Raw genomic sequence first — 20109 nt, 5'->3', positions numbered from 1 at the left:
TTGGACTGGATTATTTATTCATGCCGTTGACAGATAATGTAATTATTACCGGAGTATCAAAGCCCTGTTAAAATCTGTCATTATATTAATTTTTACAGGCTATTGTACAAGTTTCTGTCAAGATTATTCCCTAATTTCCCTTTTATCAGTTGACTTGTGTAATACACTATATGGGCAAATTTGCTATCCAATAGAATGGAAATATCCAATTCCATATTTAGTCTCTATTTCCTGCTATAATAACCTTCACTCTTCTGGGAAGACGTTCCACTAGATTTTGGAGTGAGCCTGTGGAGATTTGTGGATAGTAATTTAGCTAAAAGGGTGTTAGTAAAGTGAGGTACTGATGTAGGTGAAGTAAAGAGGCCTGGGGTGGGTGGGTGGATGGATGGATGGATGGATGGATGGATGGATGGATGGATGGATGGATGGATAGATAGATAGATAGATAGATAGATAGATAGATAGATAGATAGATAGATAGATAGATAGATAGATAGATAGATAGATCCCAATGGGAAATTTACTATAATACTCAAGATTACACTATATTTGCTGCATATGTTGCACATACTGTAAATAATAGTCTTCTTTTTGCATTAGTATATACCCTTCATAAACAATGTATCAGTGGTGGGCCATCAGGTCCAGCAAATACTTCTCTGCTGACCTAAACACTATCAGAAGCACTGTCCCACATTTACAACCTAAACTATAATATTTGTTCCATGAAATTAAGTTTGAAATGAAGTTTATTCTTTTCATTTCGTAGCGTTTCTCTCGGCTGCACTGCTTTCAGTACGTGTATGTGGATGTTTGATTTTTTTTTTTTTTATTATTTCAGCCTCTATGTGCTGCCATGTTAATCTAATCTGCCCAGGGCCTTCAGAATCAGTAGTGCTGGATGATGTACCTTATACTATATTAGCAACGGGTCTGTTTCTTTAACCAAACAGATTTCAGATTCTCCTCACAGGGCAGCTAGCTGGCCCAGAATAACATCAGTATTTTTCTGTCCTCTAATTGTTTGGTCAGAGTGAAAGTGGTACAGCCGATTTCGACTAGCAAAACATGTCTGTAGCGATCTGCACACATTAATACATTTCAGTTAAACTTTTTTATGCCCACAATGGCTGACGGAGAAAGAGAAATTGATTTGATCTCAGACATACTTAAAAATACATTTAAAAGGAAAGCTAGACATCGTGAGGAGGTCGGCCAACGCCGAAGCTAGGTAGCGTGTCTTCCAGAAAAGCCTTTTGTATCTACATCTTATGCAAAGCAGCAATGTTGCCTTGAATTTATTTGAATTCAATTGAACTGATTAGAATTATGAGAGCATGATCAGCCATGTCAAGTGTCCATTTTTACCACAAAGATTCAGTTTTTATAAGTGCAGAAGAAAACACATTGAAACACACTTGGTATAATTGATATCAAAAGAATTGAGATATTTTTTTTTCTAGCTTGGACTCCAAATGGCACTGACTATATTACTTATGAGTAATAGAAAAACTTGGCAGCAAGGTACTTCAGATATTTTTTTTGGCCAGTTCTAATTACTAAAGCAGTACAGTAAATCCAGTCCCAGCACTTAACTTAACAATACTTTTCATTGTATATGTGATAGTTGTGATTAATACAGTCATATGTATGTTAATGTAAGATGATAACAGGCTTCTTAAAGGCAATTAAATAAACGTGTGGTCCTCATGTTCCTGTTTAAACTCGTTCAATTCCAGAAGTGTCGGCGCCGGAGAATTTTTCGGCCGCTTCTTCCGTCGTAGGATTTGGAGCCGTTATATCAATGTGTGATGGCACAAATGCTGCCCATACAATCAGTGCGGCTCATAGAGGTGTTAGAGTCTTTCATAGACGAAAATGAATAGCCCTCCACTTTAATTGAAAACAGGACTGATTGCCGAAGGTAAAGAAAAATGGATTTTCTTCATTTAATTTTTTTCCCATTAGCACAAGACGGGGGAAATGAATAATTTTGACTGCGTCGTCTTAAGTGAGTTGAAACATACAGCTCAGGGCCGACTCGAGCTCTCTTTATTCCTTTATATTATGGAGATGTCAAAAGTATAGCAGTCTAAAATCACGCTCATGAATATTTCAAGAGTTACTAATATGTCAATTAGAAAGGGAGAGAAGTGAGAAGAACCAAGAAGACAGCCCTGTGGGGCGCCGCAAGAATCGCAGCTGTGGATGTGCACATCCTATTCTGAATTTAGTCCCCACTTGCCGTTATAATAACCTTGTGGGAATTTATGGAGATTTATTCAGCCACAAGGGTAAAGTCAGGTACTGTTTTAGGAGAGGTGAAGAGGACTGGGGTGCTTTTTAATTCATTCCAAAAGTGTTTATTAGGGTTGAGGTCAGAGCTCTATGTAGCCTAAGATACACGCGATTACTGTGGAGGGTCTCAAGAACCCATGAAGATGGATTTGGTTTGCCAAATGGTGTGGGGCCACACTTGCCATGACCAGTTCTTCGTCAGTGAACAGTTGATATAATAAATGATGGAAGTATAATGAATGGACATTGAGTCTCACCCAGGTGGGGGGAGATGGTACTGAGTAAAGTCTAGGTCAAGCCTGTTATCACCAAGCTGCCACTTTTGGGGCCCTTGAGCAAGGCTCTTAATCCTCTGTGCTAAAGAGGCACTGTATCATAGCTGATCCCAGGTTCCTAACATCACTTGGATATGCAAAGAAAGAATTTCACTGTGCTGTCAAGTGCATGTGACAAAAATAAAGCACCTTTTACCTTTTTTACTATAATGAGAATGGGTTCCCTTGTAAATTTGGTTCGTCCCAAGGTTTTGTCCTAATGAAGTCTGAGGAAGTTTATTAATTACTGTCACATCTTATTTGTAATAAATGTTTCTAGTGGGTGGGTGGGATTTTCTTAGGCAGCAAGTGACTATTTTGTCCATTAAGTTAATAGATACTGTCCTCTTTCTCTGCTTCTGTCAAAACTATGCTTGAGAGTACTTGAAAACTGCATGTCCATATATCTACTTATGATTATTAATAATACGAAGCAGACTTCCATATTGTGGTGTACTGTATAACTTGTAGCGTATTACACAAACATACGCTAAATGCAACATTTCCTGAAAGAAAAAAGAAGAATCGAACATTTTGTGATCGCTCAAAAGTGGAAAACGAATACCCTTTGAGTGTCCTCTTCCCCTCGGCAAGTTAATGAGGTTCTGAGGAAAACATTTATGTTCGGGTTTGCTCATTAACGACGGCAGAGCCTCTGATATATCCCACCTCAAAGTGAGCTTGACAACGCGGGGACACTGAGGACGAGGATAAATTGCTTGGCCTGTGCTGATTTAGACCAAGGCCAAGCAATTACACGGCTGCCACAATGCATGTATTTCGGATTGTAGAGTGTAGTACATACATATTGGATGTTGTTTATGGGCCATCTATTTAATTAATGTGATTGTTAATGTGGAAGGAATAACACGCAACAGGCCATGCGCCATGCTGGTCTGGAGTGATACGGAGGTACTGTAACTACCCTGGAGGGCATTTAAGGTTGTCTATATATTGTTTGTCTCTCTCTGTCTATTTTTTATATGCTGTACATATACTGGATCACAAATTGTCAAAGGTATACGGACACCCAACATTTCCAGACATGCACTTTATTGGAAAAAGTTTGCAGACACCTGGTCATAAGTACAGTATTTTTTAAGCATTGCATTCCACATTTGGTCCTAATTTGCTCTTATAATTCCCTTCACTTTTCTGGTAAGATGTTCCACTACATTTTGGAGTGTGCTTGTGGACATTTGTGTTTATCAGACACAATGGGGTGAGTTAAGTCAGGTACTGATGGAGGCCTTGAGTGCAGTCAGTGTTTACATTCATCCCAAAGGTGTTTGATGTACCAGTTACCAGTGTCCCCGGCCTGCCTCTGGATGGTGTTCTTTTCGATTGGAAGCCAGTCTGTACAGCTGGGGATGGTTTCACATCAACAGTCTGGAGATCCATGAAAACACAGGAGCTTTAAGGATTTGGACTGTAATTAATATCAACAGTCTGCTACATTGACTCAGGACTACAGTTTGCATCGGGTCGCCATCACTGCACACGTCAACATTGTTTATCTGTATTAAATGGACATTCGGTGCCATCCAGATGAGTACGGGTTCCCTCTTGAGTCTGGTTCCTCTCAAGGTTTCTTCCTTATGCCATCTCAATCTCGCCACAGTCACCACATTAGCGACAAACTTACACTTATAAAGAACATCTTATTCATTCTTTCTTACCACATTATCTGTGTTAAGATGCTTTGGGACGATGTCCATTGTTAAAGTAGGGTTGAGGTCAGAGCTCTATTGCAGGCCACTCAGGATCTTCCTCTTCAAACTATGTAAAACATATCTTCATATCTTCGCTTTGTGCACAGGGGCATTATCATGCTGGAACAGGTTTGAGTTTCCAAGTTTAAGTAAACCCACCATTTTATTAAAGACATGGTATACAACTGTGTGCCTCCAGATTTGTGGTAACAGTTTGGAGGTGAGCTACATATGGCAGGAGAAATCAGGTGTCCCAATATTTTGTATTCGATTGTTTAAATTTGTGGTAACACTCTGGAACCATGGGCACTACATGAACTCAAGTCTTTCAAAGCTGTAGACTGACATTTTGCCTTCACATGAACTAGGAGACCCAAACCTGTTCAGCATGAAGATATGCTTTACATGGGTTGAAGTGAGAGGCCTCCTGCTATAGAGCTCTGACCTCAACCCTATGGAGCATTTTTCATGTACCTCTATCAGTACCTGGCTTTACTGACACCCATGTGGCCGCATACATTTCGACAAATTACCCCAAAATCTAGTGAAACATCTTCCCTGAAGCAAATGGAGACTAATATTGGAATGGGATGTTAAAAAAAATGAGAACATACCAATCTTACGGTCAGATGTCCACAAACTTTCCGCCTAATATCCAAAAAACCTCCATCAGAAGTAACCATAGAGCTGTTCAGATTTAGCAAACCTATAACGCTAGAGAGGCAGCAAATCATTTAAAACATGCAAAGAACTCAAAATGACTTTTGATTAGATTCAGTCTGACTTGCAAAAGACTTTGGATTAAAGTTTTGTATTCAAATGAAAATGAATAAATGTAAATGTAATAAATGCAAAGAATGGCCGACATCAGCACAATCTCTGGGACCCGTATGAATTCAAATGAGAAGGTTTTTTTTTCACGTGTGAGAACACGGTGTGACTTTTAAAAGCCCTTTCGCTCTTTATCATCTTTATACGAGTGTCATATTGTAAGTTCTTATATAAATACATTTATTCAACAAATAAACAAACAAACAAACGTCCAGAACTTGCTATTGTGAAATGCATTATATGGACAAAAGTACTGAAACACCTGCTCTTTCCATATCATATATGTGGTTCTTCTCCAAAACCACAAATCTGGAAGCACACAATTGTCTTTTGGATTTGACTTAAAAACCCAAATGTGTTCCAGCATGACAATTCACTTTTTTTACAACTTTTACTAACAACGTTGTAGCTGAAAGAATCTCCAAAAATCTCCACAATCTCACTCCAAAATCTAGTGGAACATCTTCCCAGAAGAGTGAAGGCAATTATAAGAGGGAATTGGGAATAAATGTGGAATGCAACGCTCAAAAAGCACATACTGTACACATGACCAGGTGTCCGTAACGTATTGTACGAACATGTTATTCAGAAATAAAAGGTTTTAGGGTATGAACATGTTTTAGTGCCTCTTCTGTTCCTCTTGGAGCATCTCAGCTGGACGTTGTGTTGAAAACAGGTGTGAAGGTCAGGCTCATCGCTGACGTGATTTATTTTTATCTGTGTGTTTTGATTATATGAAAAGTTGCACCTGGGTGGCAATGACCAACTGTGTGTGTGTGTGTGTGTGTGTGTGTGTGTGTGTGTGTGTGTGTGTGTGAACTGTATTTTGAGATTGAAACGCACGCTCCTCAGGCGTACACGCAACTGCAGCATCTTTCTGGATCAATAAATAATCCACTCTCCTGACCTTGAGTGAGATGAGCATGGAAAATTATATGATTGCTCCTCATGGAGAAAAGGTCTCGTCTCGCACAGTTCTCCGCTCTGAGGGTTCGGGCAGATGAAAGAAGAACAAGAAGAAGAAACGGATACACTGCACTTTGTGGCGTTAGCTTTGATCAGGGCCTGAACAGACTGTCAAATCCTCTCAGTATATGCATTTCCAACAAAACAAAAACAAAACCAATAATCAGATTAATCAGATAATAACGATGATCCTAATATCAATAATGGAATATGAAATATGAAAAGTTTCGAGACTCGCACTGTTTACAAGAAAGTACTGTATTTATCTACATTCACACATGATCACCTTCAAAATAGACCTTTACACAACAAAACAGCGCCCCTTGTGTTCTAAAATGTGTCCTGGAAGTCTTATTTTCTAAGCATCTCAAGCGCCTTTGGCAATTCTCACTGGATCTCTGCAACGGTGTTAAAACGGTGAGCTGGGTCTTCATCTTCAGGACGGAAGTGAAGACCGCAGGAGACAAATCCGGTAAATAGAGTGGGTCGGAAGTGAGATCATGTGGATCGCACTCCGACGATCATCATGCATGAGTTGCCTAATGGTTTTGACATTTTATAGGGCCGAGTTCGTCAAAGGTCTTCCTGCTCTCTCGTCGTTTTCCGGCGATGTTCTTCCGCTCCTGAAGCTCGCGTCACTCAAAACACTTCGAACGACTCGTTACCATTAGTCTAGGAACTATTGAAATGTGCTCATTTCACATTCAGTCTCCATTTGCTGTTATAAAAACAAGATGGTCCACTTGATTTTGTGGAAATTTAAATAGCTACAAGGGCATTAGTAAAGTCAGGTACTGATGTAATTGAGAAGGTGAGTAGGTTCCTAGGGTGCAGTCAGCGTTGACACATTCATCCCAAAGATGCTCAACAGCGTTGGAACTTCTAAGCAAAAGATCTTCCACTCAAAACATGGGAACACTCTCCAAGCAGATCTTCATGGAGCTGGCTTTGTGCACAGCAGCATTGTCATGCTGGAACAGGTTTGGGTCTCCTAGTTCAAGTGAAAAGAGAATGTAATCTTAAACATCCTGTGTGCCTCCAAAGTATGGAAAGAACCACATATGGCTGTGAAAATGTGGGTCTCAATACTTTTGTTAACATAATGTTTAAAACCCCGAGAAATTAACCTTCAAAAGTTGCCAGTTTTTTCTTTGCTATCTGCTCTGCACCCCAGTGATATCTAATCCTTCAATATTTCCACAACTCGATGCCTCCACTGAGACCGATGTTGCTTCAGGTTACAATCCAGCACAGGTGGCAGGGCTGTGGGTGGATGTCTTGCTGTTTGCATTCCTGCTGCTTCCAGTCACATTGTTTAAGAATTTATAGAGTCTACAGTTTGCAAATCGCTCCGAGTTTTTAATAATTGTATCAGTATCATCCGTCTGTGCAGGGTTTATCCTGAAGAAGTAAGAACTTCAGGGCTACGATTCAATACTCAGGCCCATCTCTGAGTTTCCTGATCTGACTGTGAAGCTGCAGATGTTTCCGTGGTGATACAATGCTGTAGTGATGATAAATGTCACGCCGCATCTCACAGCACATATTCACATGCACTCCGGGAAGATAAAAGTGACACGGGGCTTCTCTCAGGGGCGAGAATGTTGACAGCTACATTAATGAGTGTCGCTAATTAATCGCTCATGACCGTAGAAGAAGCCATGTCTGGATTCCTCATGAGATGCCAATCTCTTGTCCTAATCAGTTATAGAAAAACATTGGGCGATGGTGGAATTTGTAGATTGGATAAGAAGGATAACATTTTTAAGGAGGAACGGCCGTAATTCCTGTTTGATGTAAACATTTTATCATGTTACTGTAACTTTTGATCAGTATTTAAAGTAAAAAAATATATATATTTGTGGCATAACTTTAGATCCCAATTTTGATGATGCACATGGTGATTCCTGAGATACAGCCTCACGTCCTGTTTGGCGGCAGATTTCTTGGCTCATTACTCCAGCAAACTATGTAGACTGTAATTGATTTTGTCCATAGTGCTGATGATATATTGCTAATTTGGTGTTGATTGAACGTAATGTGCAGAAGGAGTAGCACTTCATTACCAAAATCCAAACTGGTGGAAAATCTTATTAGGCTTGAATTTGTTTCCAAATTATGGACCCACAGTTTAAAAGGAAGGACTTTCCTTGTAACAAAGTTACAAATACTTCATTACTGAACTTAAGTAGATTTTTGTGGTATCAGTATTTTACTTTATATTTATTTTATAAAACAAGAAGTCTGGGGTTAAAATGGATGAGACAGAGGGAGTCAGTGGTGTAATCATGAGTGAGAACAGAGACATTCCTTCATCATCTTTTCTCTGCTTGTGTTCCATATGATGGATGTTCAGCCTGAATACATTCATTAGGGAACAACACAATTCTTCTGTATTAATATATTAATATAATGAGGTTCAGGTACCAGTGTGACACTAAAACAGGTAGTAATAATGACTACTTTTTACTGAAGTACATGTCAGAGCACAAACCTCTTTACTTTAACTTTAAAAAAGTGGAGTCAAAACTTTTAAGGGTTTTTTAAATCATTAATATCTACATTTCTACTGAGTGAAGGATGTGTGGACTTTTGCCACCTTTACCTCCATCATCCTTCCAAATTTAAATCAATGGTGCTGCAAAAAGTCTGAGACCCAAATTTGGTCAGAATGTTCCTTAAATCTTAAGTCAATGTGCCAAATTTCACACTGATTTTTCAGGCCATAAAAAGGACTGAATTAATAAGTGGAAATATAATTGTGTATGTTTTATCCAGAAACACTGTTACAGGAGGGGGTCAGGATAATGTGAGCTGATAGCTTTCCAAATCTGATGCAGATTGGACAAAATTTGGAGGGGAGGCAAGAATGTTATTTTTTCTCATGTTATTGTAACGTGTTTTAAAACCGTACCATCCCAGGACCTAATATAAGGAGGAAAAGGAGGAAAAGGAAATAGAAGAAACAAGAAAGAAAAGGGAAGAAAAAAATCTGGTGTCTTTCCACTTGGTCTCCTCGTTGACTCCATGATGCAGGACTTGTAGGACATCCTGCAGAACAAATAACTTAAAATATATTTGTTGAATTTTGTTGGATTTGTTGTTTGTTATTTTGGTGGTTTCTCTTTTTTTCTCATATACCTACAGGCAATTTTAGTTTATTTTATTAAAGCTATTTAATAACTATTTATTATTTATTCATTTATTAATGATTAATTTAATGAATTTAATTACAGTTAATAAAAAAAGTTATTATTATAAGAACTTACATAACATTGAAAAATGAGAAGACAAAATCATCCTGAATCATGGAATCATTTGGAACAGAAAAGATTTATGTTCTTATAGTTACTGTATGTTAACAATCCCAGTTGGTATAATGTTTTTCGCAAATTTAATAAACTCATATTCATTCACGAAAACATAGAAACCATATCTAATGTTTTTACTGAGAAATTGTCAAATTTTTTACAATTTCCAATTGTTCCTTTTTTTTTTTTTTTTTTTTTTTTCGATGTCTCAAAAAAGTGGGGACAGGGGGCAACAAAAGACTTGAAAAGTAAATGTTCCTGAAAAGAAACAGCTGGAAAAACATAAGTAATTAGGTTAATAAGGTTAACCAACTAATAAGGTTTATTGACAATGTGTCAGTAAGATAATTGGGTACAAACATTGTATCTTAGAGGTAAAGATGGGCGAAGCTTCAATAAATAATGTTCAATCAACATGAACTTTCAAAGATGTTGACCAGCTAGTCATTTACAGTACATAATATCATCAAAAGATACTAGGATTCTGGAGAAATCTCTTTTTTGAAAATCAATATTGGATGCTTGTGATTTTGAGCATCATGTGGAACTGCAGTTAGAATTGTATGTGTTACAGCCAGGTGAAGCCACACACACTCGTATGTTTTAGCTGTTAATATCACATTGTGTTGGATTGTACCACCGCCAGCAAGTCAAAGCTTGGACACGGACCTTCCATGGAGATTGTGTGAGATTTTGTGAGATGATCCGAAAAGCTTGAGGTTGTTGTGTCTCCTGTGTGTGTTTCCCCGACACCGTGTGCCATCCTGACCTTTTCAGTTCTAATTAAAACGGAGAGACACGCAGGATCGTTCTTATTAAGCCGCCCGCAAACCCTTCACTTAAGGCCTATCAGTGACTCGTTCGAGTGTGAAACTGTCGTCTCTCATCAGAGTTACCGCGGCCTCTCCTGAGCTCTTCACAGCACTCTCGGGGACGCTCTCGGGGCAGGAGTTGTTTTATTTGCAGATCGAGACGGACATTACGCACAAGCTGCGGTCATTCATGCGATATTCAAGACGTTTTGTGTTTATGGGTCGTTACGGAAATGGAAACCGAATATAACGAGCAATATTCGCTTTGATAACTGAAGAGCTGAGATATTTTGGGTGTGTGCGCACGGGGGAGGGGGTACAACCCACAATATTTCACGTTGTACTGTCAAGTCAAATTTATTTCTATAGCGCTTTTTACAACAGACATTGTCTCAAAACAGCTTTACAGTCAAGGTGAACGATGTGTGTTTATCCCTGATGAGCAGCCATGGAGACTGTGGCAAGGAAAAACTCCCTTAGATGTTATGAGGAAGAAACCTTGAGAGGAACCAGATTTAAAAGAGGAACCTCATGCTCATTTGGGTGACATCAAGAGTGTGATTATAGTCTTTAAACAATACAGAACACTGGAGAGTGAGAACTAACATGAGCACTGGAGTATAAGATTATAAGTAATGTCCTTTCTACAGTCTTCTACAGTCAGTTGAGATTATGGAACCAGGAGCTACTGAGCAACTCATAAAATCATCATTGATCCAACACCAGTTTTTCCATGCCAGAGCCTTTAACACTCAAAGAGGTCCAGTGTCAACAGAGTTTTAGGCTGATGGTGTATTAAGTCTGCAACCCAGTGAACCGTTGTTGATTTATTCACTGATAGAAACTCTTTTGTACGTTGCTCTGGATAAAAGCGTCTGCTAAATATTGTAAATATTTATAGCTAAACTCATTGTTACAATGTGTCCATGAAAACAAAGTGTAAAACTCTCTGACACTGGAGACTCCTTCTATTAATGCTAATTTGACGTTTCCTTCAATTTTGAAGAAGAAAAAATGCTTCTAAACAAAAGCAATAACCATATTTAAGGTTATTTTCACATACGACCCACTTCTAAGTCCCACTTTATCAGTTTGACGCCAGTACCGTCTGTACAAGCGAACGGAACCCGAGATACTGAGGTCCAAAATCGCCCCCTGTGTCAGAGAGTTAATTACACTTTCAATCCATTAAACAACACGTATTTTATCAAGTGGCAAAGCAGAAAAAAACAGCAGTTCATTAACCAGCATCTGGCTGGCTTTCTGCTTCCTGCTGTTACATGAAGGCACGTTTATAAATCAAAATGGCCGCCTTTTTCACAGTCTGTCAGTGTTGAAGCAGGATATTAGTTGAGACGTAGAGACGAGAGGATAATTTAAGAATTAAAGGGAATGATGTGTGTTTATCCCTGATGATGAAGCCTAGGGAGACTGTGGCAAGAAAAAAACTCCTTGAATGAATGAGGAAGAAACCTTGAGAGGAACCAGACTCAAAAGGGGAACCCATTCTCATTTGGGCGATATAAAGAGTGTGATTATAAATCTTAAAAATACAAAACACTGAAAAGTGAGAACTAACATGAGCACTGGAGAGTGAGATTATATGTAATGTTCTTTCTACAGTCTTCTACAGTCAGTTGACGTTGTGGAACCAGGAGCTACTGAGCAACTCATAAAATAGCTCAACATTTGAGATGAAGGCTCTCCAATGGCAGAGCCTTTAAACATTGTAAATGACACCCACCCTGTATTAAATAAATACAATGATGTTAATGATATAAACTACATTTTAAATATAAACCTAATTAAAAAAAATTGTTCAAACACACTCTACTCTGTGTCTCATTTATTATTCTGTAATTACATGTATAAAAACATCAGCAAGAATAAACAAGTAAATAAAATGATATTATGTACAGGACATTGTTTCCTGTCAGTCAGACTTCAGAACAACACGCCATCAAATCGATTCGCTTTTGCCAATTGGTTCATTCTGATCTCAGCAAAACTTCTTTTCCTTTTTCCTCTTGCGTCGTCTCGCATGCAGTATGAGAAATAAGTCATTAGCGACAGTGTACATCAGATGCTCGTTTGAAATCAGAAAGCATTACGGATACAGTCGAGTGAACGAATGTAGCAGAATTCGGACACCAGAAAAAATAAAATGGCCGACACATAATACAGTGCGTTGTGTAGGAGAAAGAGAGCGATTTTGGACGCAGTTACGTTCTTGCATTTTCTCTGAAGATCCCAGAATGCAACCTTGTGTGTTGTGTAGTAACGAGACAACGATAATGATAATACACAAGATGAACACTGTATACCGATCAGGCATAACATTATACCATTCTGAGCGTTGAAGTGAAGAACACTGATGATCTCTTCATCATGGCACCTGTTAGTGGGTTGATTTATTTATTAGGCAGCAGGTGAACATTTTGTCCTCAAAGTTGATGTTAGAAGCAGGAAAAATGGGCGTAAGGATTTGAGCGAGTTTAACAAAATGTGATGTCTAGACGTCTGGGTTAGAGCGTCTCCAAAACTGCAGCTCTTGTGAGATGTTCCTGGTCTGCAGTAGTCAGTGTTTATCAAAAGTGCGCCAAGGAAGGAACAGTGGTGAACCGGTGACAGGGTCGTGGGCGGGCGAGGCTCACTGATGCACGTGGGGAGCAAAGGCTGGTCCGTGTGGTCCGATCCAAAAGATGAGCTCCTGTAGCTCAAACTGATGTAGAAGTTCATGATGTTGATGATCGACGGGTCATGACTGTTTTAGTAGCAAAAGGGGACAACACAATATTAGACAGGTGGTCATAATGTTATGACTTATCTGTGTGTGTGTGTGTAATATATATAAATTATAGTGTGTGTGTGTGTGTGTGTAAGAGCTAGAGCTGTCTGGGTGGATAATCATTAAACCCCGATTTACATTTACATTGATAAACATTATACAATTTGCTTTTACAATGTGAAGGGATTTAAAGGTGTAAACAACGGGACTCACGTCAAAACCATGATCGAGTACTCAGTATTGCGTATATTATTAACTTTCCAGCAGCTCTATTGAATCTCGATAAGGTGTCGAGTTACAGTTGGTTTATTTTCCTATGACATCATACCACGATTTTGTTACAGAAACTTGCTAATAATTCTGAAAGCTTGTAGAAGCGCCGTTGCTATAGAAACCCCATTATAGTGTGTCCAAAGTGCATTAACTCCTTCTGGCCAATCAGAATGCTGAACACACACTCCGTTCCATGTGTTCCGGATTTTGTACTTTTATACTTGAGTCTAAAATAAGATTTGTCTCCACGCCGACCTTTTCGGAGCCAGGGGTCAGCTCACGTCGGAAAAAATTATAGCTCACGCTACGAATGCAATTAAACCAAAGCGCACAAAAAATGTCAGAATATGAAACGGGCCAAAAAGGGTAATACAGAGCTAATTGAGTGAAAGAATATATATAATATTTAATAATAATAAGGCTTCGAGGGTGAAACTACAGAAAAGAAAGTGCAAAAAGTCAAAAACCACAGCGGATGAAAATCAGACACATGCATACATGCAAAAATAATGTTAAGATTCACTGATTTGCATTTGTGCATCGGCATTAAAGTTAACGTCGTGTTAATCATATTGAGTTAATCATACTGAGTTAATCATATTGATCTCGGATCGAGGTGAATCGTATCGCATCGGTAGCTGCTTCATATGCGTCTTTAATGCATCATATCGGTGTCTCTGCATCCAGATGCGAGTTGCATCAGCCCTCAGTTATGGAGACGCACATCCCTAGTAAACACTTCTATAAACAGCGCTCGGGGTGAACGAACTGATATGTAGGACTCGTTGCAAGATAGTCGGAGTCTAATGGATCTCTGGGACGAGGAGGAGGAGACGAGCGCTCTATCTTTCCCCTACAGCCTCCAGTCGGATGAGTCTCATTAGTGCACGAGCGAGATATTATTCACTCTCCAGATTAGAAAACACGCTGTTCGCACAATAATGGAGCACAAATATGCCTGTTCTCTGCCCTCGGCCATTAAAACAAAAGCCATTGTTAGACAGACGAGAACCTGCCACAGGCTCATCTTCATAATTGAGCATAAGTCATGTGGTGTTGTGTTGTGTGTATGTGCGCTTTTTCCTCGCTCTGGCATGGGTTTTGTGTGTGTGTGTGTGTGTGTGTGTGTGTGTGTGTGTTGCGCAAAGCTTCCTCTGGTGTTTCATTTGTTAAATTGGCAATTAAGGAATACAATAGATCTCATCAAGGACACGCAGTATCACGCTGAAACACGAAGAGCAGTGTTGTGTATTTGATGATGCATTTGATTTTGAACTCCTACAATGGACCGCATATCTCCTGTTCTTCGACAGCTGCTCTGGCTTCCTGTTAAGCAGCGAATTGAATATCTGACCTGCTTCTAACATGTACTCCTTCTCGACCTCAGCGTCCTCATCCAACTTGGTTCTTCCTTGTATGCTTTTGGCAGCTATGAGATCTCAGGCTTTTAGCTACGCTGCTCTATACCTGTGGAATTTACTTCCTCTTGATATCCACAACAGCAACTCTGTGTCTATGTTCGGTTATAAAGAGGTTTTCAACCGATGGTAAATAATCGACACAGAGTTGCTCTGTGACTACAGCAGCTCAGTCAGGGAGCTTCAGCAGCAGAGGTTGACCCGACTCTGTCACACTCCGTTCTGTTTGCTAATTCCACATTTCCAGCACTAATTTGATTAGTTCTGAAACTAAACCTGTGAAGAACCAACACGAGCTCAACCAAGCAGTAAGGAAACATCATTGATATGTTCTAACTCAGGGCTCTTCGATGTTTTTCAGGTCAAGGACCCCTTAGGTGATAGAAACATGAGGCAGGGACCCTGATACAAAATATGTCTTATATGAGAAACCAGACTCAAAGGGAACCCATCCTCATTTGGTTGACATCAAGAGTGTGATTTTAATCTTTAAACATACAGAACACTGGAGAGTGAGAACTAACATGAGCACTGAAATGTGAGATTCTGAGTAATGATCTTTCTACAGTCATCTACAGTCAGTTGTCATTATGGAACCAGGAGCTACTGAAAACTCATAAAATAGCTCAACATTTGGGATCATCACAGATCCAACACCAACTCCTTCATACCAGAGCCTTTAAACATTCAAAGATCCAATATTTAAACTCTACATGAAGTGGGATCCAAATGGCGCTGGTACGTCTCTAGATGTGTCAACCAATCATATTACACCAGTTATATTGTATTAAGACCTATTTAGATCTATGTTGTTGTTGTACATGCTTCATTGTCTGTATATTTTCATAGATTTTTAAATTTTAAAAAAGATTTTTGCAACGTAACAAACATATTTTGCATTTAAAATCACAATTTATTAAGGTGTTCCCAGTTGTATTTCATTTTAATAGATTTGCAGTTTCCTTCATTTTCCTTATAGTATCAGGTGGACAATTAAACAATTGCACGAACTCCCATGTCCTTACTTGATCCATCCATATCGACATGTTGGGCCATGATGATGGACCATCAGCCACTGCAAGTTCACGTGTCACATCTCAGATCATCTTTACACCTTTAAGCAAAGGCTTGGTGGAGCGCTGGAAGTGAGTGGTAAGGATCAAGCAGCTGTGCGTAACCTGTATGTAATTGGAAAGGAGAGAAGATAAGAGCTTCTGGAGAAAGATCTGGGAACACTGAGGTTTGTGTGTGTGTGTTTGTGTTTACTGTTAAAATTATATACTGAAAATAAAAGTGTGATTAAAATGTGACTGTGGTCAAATAAAGCCAATTGTTTTGTCACCTGACTTCAATTTCTTGTTCCTGGAGCCGTTGAGTTTTTCACAACCTGACTGACATTCTTGGTTGATTAGTACTTGTGTGTAGCTTCACCTTTCATGCCACTTTCTCGGTTGTTCAAGCTTTTGTCCTTTTGCGCTTCAGGTTTTCGGGTTTTGATTTCATGTTTTTTATGTTTCACATTAAAACTACACTTTATGAACAGTGTGTGGACACCTGATCATATGCTTTTTGAGCATCCCGTTCCACATTTTGTCTCCATGTGCTGTTATGATAACCTCCACTCTTCTGGGAAGACGTTCCACCAGATTTTGTGGACATTCGTTTAGCCACAATGGTGTTAGTACAGTCAGGTATCGATGTAGGTAAGGTGAAGGTGGTCTGGGGTGCAGTCAGCGTTCACGCTCATTCATGTTTAATAGATTTGGAGCTCTAAAGCAGGAGATCTTCCATTTCATCCCATATATCTTCATGAAGCTGGATTTGTGCACAGCGACACTGTCATGCTGGAACATGTTTCCCTTAAGGAGTTCAAGTGAAGGCAAAATTCAATACTACTGCAACCTACAGTGCAAAATATTGAATATATTTAATTATTGAGCCAAATTTTTTCATTCGAGATGAAATGTACTTCAATCGTTCTTATATCATCATCCTCATGATCATGACGTCATCCGAAACTACTGAAATACGCAAGAACAAACTCTTAAAGGGCTTAAAACAAAAGGAACTTGTGTGTGTGTGTGTGTGTTATAGAATATTAATAATGATTAGTAAATGACAGCGCCTGCACACACAGTTCCACTCAGTAGTAACTTATTAAACAGAGAGTATTTGCCATCATTAGCTGCGTTTTTATGAAACCCGTTCCTCGTCCCTTAATCACCCGTCTACGTTTTGTGCTCGGTATAAATGTCAGTGTTTTTCTACAGAATGACTGTGTTTGTGTGTGTGTGTGTGTGTGTGTGTGTGTGTGGGGGTGGGGGGGGGTGTGTGTGTGTGTGTGAGACAATCTAGCAGTAAATACGCTATAAGAGAAATGCTGTAAAGATCAGAAATAGGGATAAAAAAGCAACTTCAGTATGGTGGAACTGATGTTGGAGAGGTTCTTGTGGTTTTCTCAGCCTCTCAGTGCTCGGATTCATCTGATGGCACTCAGGTTCCACTGTTTTGGGCTAAATGGTGTGTTAATGCTGGAAGAGCACTGCAGAGCTTTAATGATGAGGCAGAGCTTAATTTAAGGCTTATTGTGATGTGTTCGGTTTACAGAAGATAATGTGCTTATACGCTGTATGTTGCTCTTTCTTGAGGTTAATAAGGCAAAAAACAAATCCAAGCAAAACTCCTGCAACGTTCTGAAGATTGTAATCTGTTCATGTGGAACCTACAATAAGCTTCATTTATATGTTATTTAAATTGTATCTAATATAAGTAGATATTTGGATGTTACATTATCACAATGCACCAGGTGATGTTCATCAGAGCCTCCAAATTAGTATTAATAGTGTTCTAATCCAGTTTTTACTTGTTTAAGTCTCTGATCATGGACATGGTTTGAGTTATTGCCCAGTGGTGAGGAAAGATGTGTGTAATTTGAATTAGTGATAAAAGTAAATGTGTCTCAGAAAGCAATTAGTTTCCACCTTCCACTACATTCCTGCCTCTATATTTGGCAGTCTCAGTGAAGGAGGTGTGGCCTTTATGTCTGGCAGTTCCACTGAAGGAGGTGTGGTCGTTGTGTCTGGCAGGCCCAGTGAAGGAGGTGTGGCCTTTATGTCTGGCAGTTCCATTGAAGGAGGTGTGGCCTCTGTGTCTGGTAGTCTTAGTGAAGGAGGTGTGGCCTCTGTGTCTGGCAGTCTCAGTGAAGGAGGTGTGACCTCTGTGCCTGGTAGTCCCAGTGAAAAAGGTGTGGCCTTTATGTCTGGCTGTTTCATTGAAGGAGGTGTAGCCTTTATGTCTGGCAGTCCCTGTGAAGGAGGTGTGCCCTCTGTGTCTGGCAGTCCCTGTGAAGGAGGTGTGGTCTTGTATGTGACAGTACCAGTGATGGAAGGGTGGCTTCTCTGTCGCTAGTCTCATTGCAGGAGGTGTGGCTTCTGATTCAGACAGATCGAGTAATGGAAATGTGGCCTCTTTGTCTAGCACTTCCAATAAAAGATGTGTAGCCTCTATGTCTGGCAGTGGAACAGTGGAGGAGTGTCTGTTCTGATGAAAGCGGCATAGGCCTCTGAGTCTGGCATTCCCAGCAAAGGAGGCATGGCCCCTGTATCTGTCTAACTTGAGAAAGTATGTCCACTTCATCACTAGCAATAAAGGAGGTGTGGCCTTTGTGTCAGTCTCTGCAAATGCTACATTAATAAACACTTTTCAACTACTACTACTTCCTATTCTTATACTACTTCTATTATAAAAAAAAGGCTGGTCCTGCAATATTCCAGCCATATGGAATTATTTATGAACAAGTAACTGGGCGTACAGTCTAAACTAAATCTGACCAATCAGAGTTAAGAGTTCAGACCAATCAGAGTCAAGAATGAAGAAAAATGAGAACTTCTTGTTGTAAATGATTAAATTGTACACAAATGTTGGTATAAAAGTAGTTTTAGTTTCCTCATGTGTATTTATTCATGACATTTTTTAATGAAATATAAACTGTTTACCCACAGAGGGATACTTCTATCCTTCCATCCTGCAACCCAGCGTGAACATGTCATATATACAAATAGAATCGTTTTCTGAGTTGATGATGATAGCATGTTGATGATAATTAGATTCTACAATCACGTGTCGGAGAAGCCAGCGCACACAATCGCGCATATTCCCGTGGGCGTCCTGTTACGGCGGTTCGTTTTATTGAACAAATGATTTTAGAGATCTCTATTATCACCGTGCTGGAGATAATGTTATCTTGGCGGGAAACGGACATGTCTGATTCATTTGTGAGGTTTTGCCGCGTGCTCCTGACCTGACAGTTCAATCAAACCTACAATAACTGCTCTTAAAAATCTCATTTGTCTGTACGTGGAGGCCAATGGATGAATCTCGGACGACACCTGGAGTTCCATTAGGAAGCCCTAAACATCTTGGTAAGTGTGAGATTTGTAATTTGCAGTTTGTTCATTTTTTTGTTCTTCTTTGTCATACACTATTTGGCAAAAGTATTGGGACAGATTATTTTTCCAGCCATTTCTGCTTCTTTCCTAAAACGATACCACAAATTAAGGGCACACAGTTGTGTAGGACTTTGGATGCAGGAGCGTGAAATGTTTCCATTCCCTTGAACTAGGAGACCCAAACCTGCTCCAGCATGACAATACCCCTGTGCACACACTGCGAGAAAATACCCGTCCAAAATAAGAAATGAATACAGAAACATATAAAAAATAAGAAAACATATCTATGCTTTAGAAAAGGACAAAATGGCTAAAAAATAAGCATTAAAACACGTATTAAAGTCAATCAATTTTGGCTATTTTGGGGGAGTGGTAGCTCAGTGGTTAAGGCACTGGGTTACTGATTGGAAGGTCAGGAGTTCAAGGCCCAGTATCGCCAAACTGCGACTCGTGGGCCCTTGAGCAAAGGCCCTTAACCTTAAGATCGCAAAAAAAAAAGACCAGCTACTAAACAAGAGAATTCTTTTTCATTTAACGATCGTCTTCATCGACCGCATTCTGTCCTAAAATGAGACAAAGCATTTAAACTAGAAACAAGGTTACTATTAAAATCAAGATCGCGCACACACGCGTATCGTAAACTATTGTTTATTCAAATGAAGACGGTTTGGGAACACAGTAGTTTCGGTGCAAAAACAAAGCGAAATCATTACTTGCTGCTTCTTTAAATATTTAAAACTTATTACAACATAAAACATTATTGGATGTATTTTGTTATCAATAAACACTGAAATATATTCAACATGAGAAACTGAAATCAAACTGCAGAACGTCCTGTAGTAAAAAGTATTTTGTATAAAAAAGAAAAGTTCCAAAAAATAATAACTATACTAGATAATGATTGGAAAGTGTGGTGACTTTAATACTGCAGACTC

This window comes from Silurus meridionalis, chromosome 11, assembly GCF_014805685.1.
Source record: "Silurus meridionalis isolate SWU-2019-XX chromosome 11, ASM1480568v1, whole genome shotgun sequence".
Lineage (NCBI taxonomy): Eukaryota > Metazoa > Chordata > Actinopteri > Siluriformes > Siluridae > Silurus > Silurus meridionalis.
The sequence above is the reverse complement of the archived record's forward strand: the minus strand, read 5'-3'. Positions refer to the sequence as shown.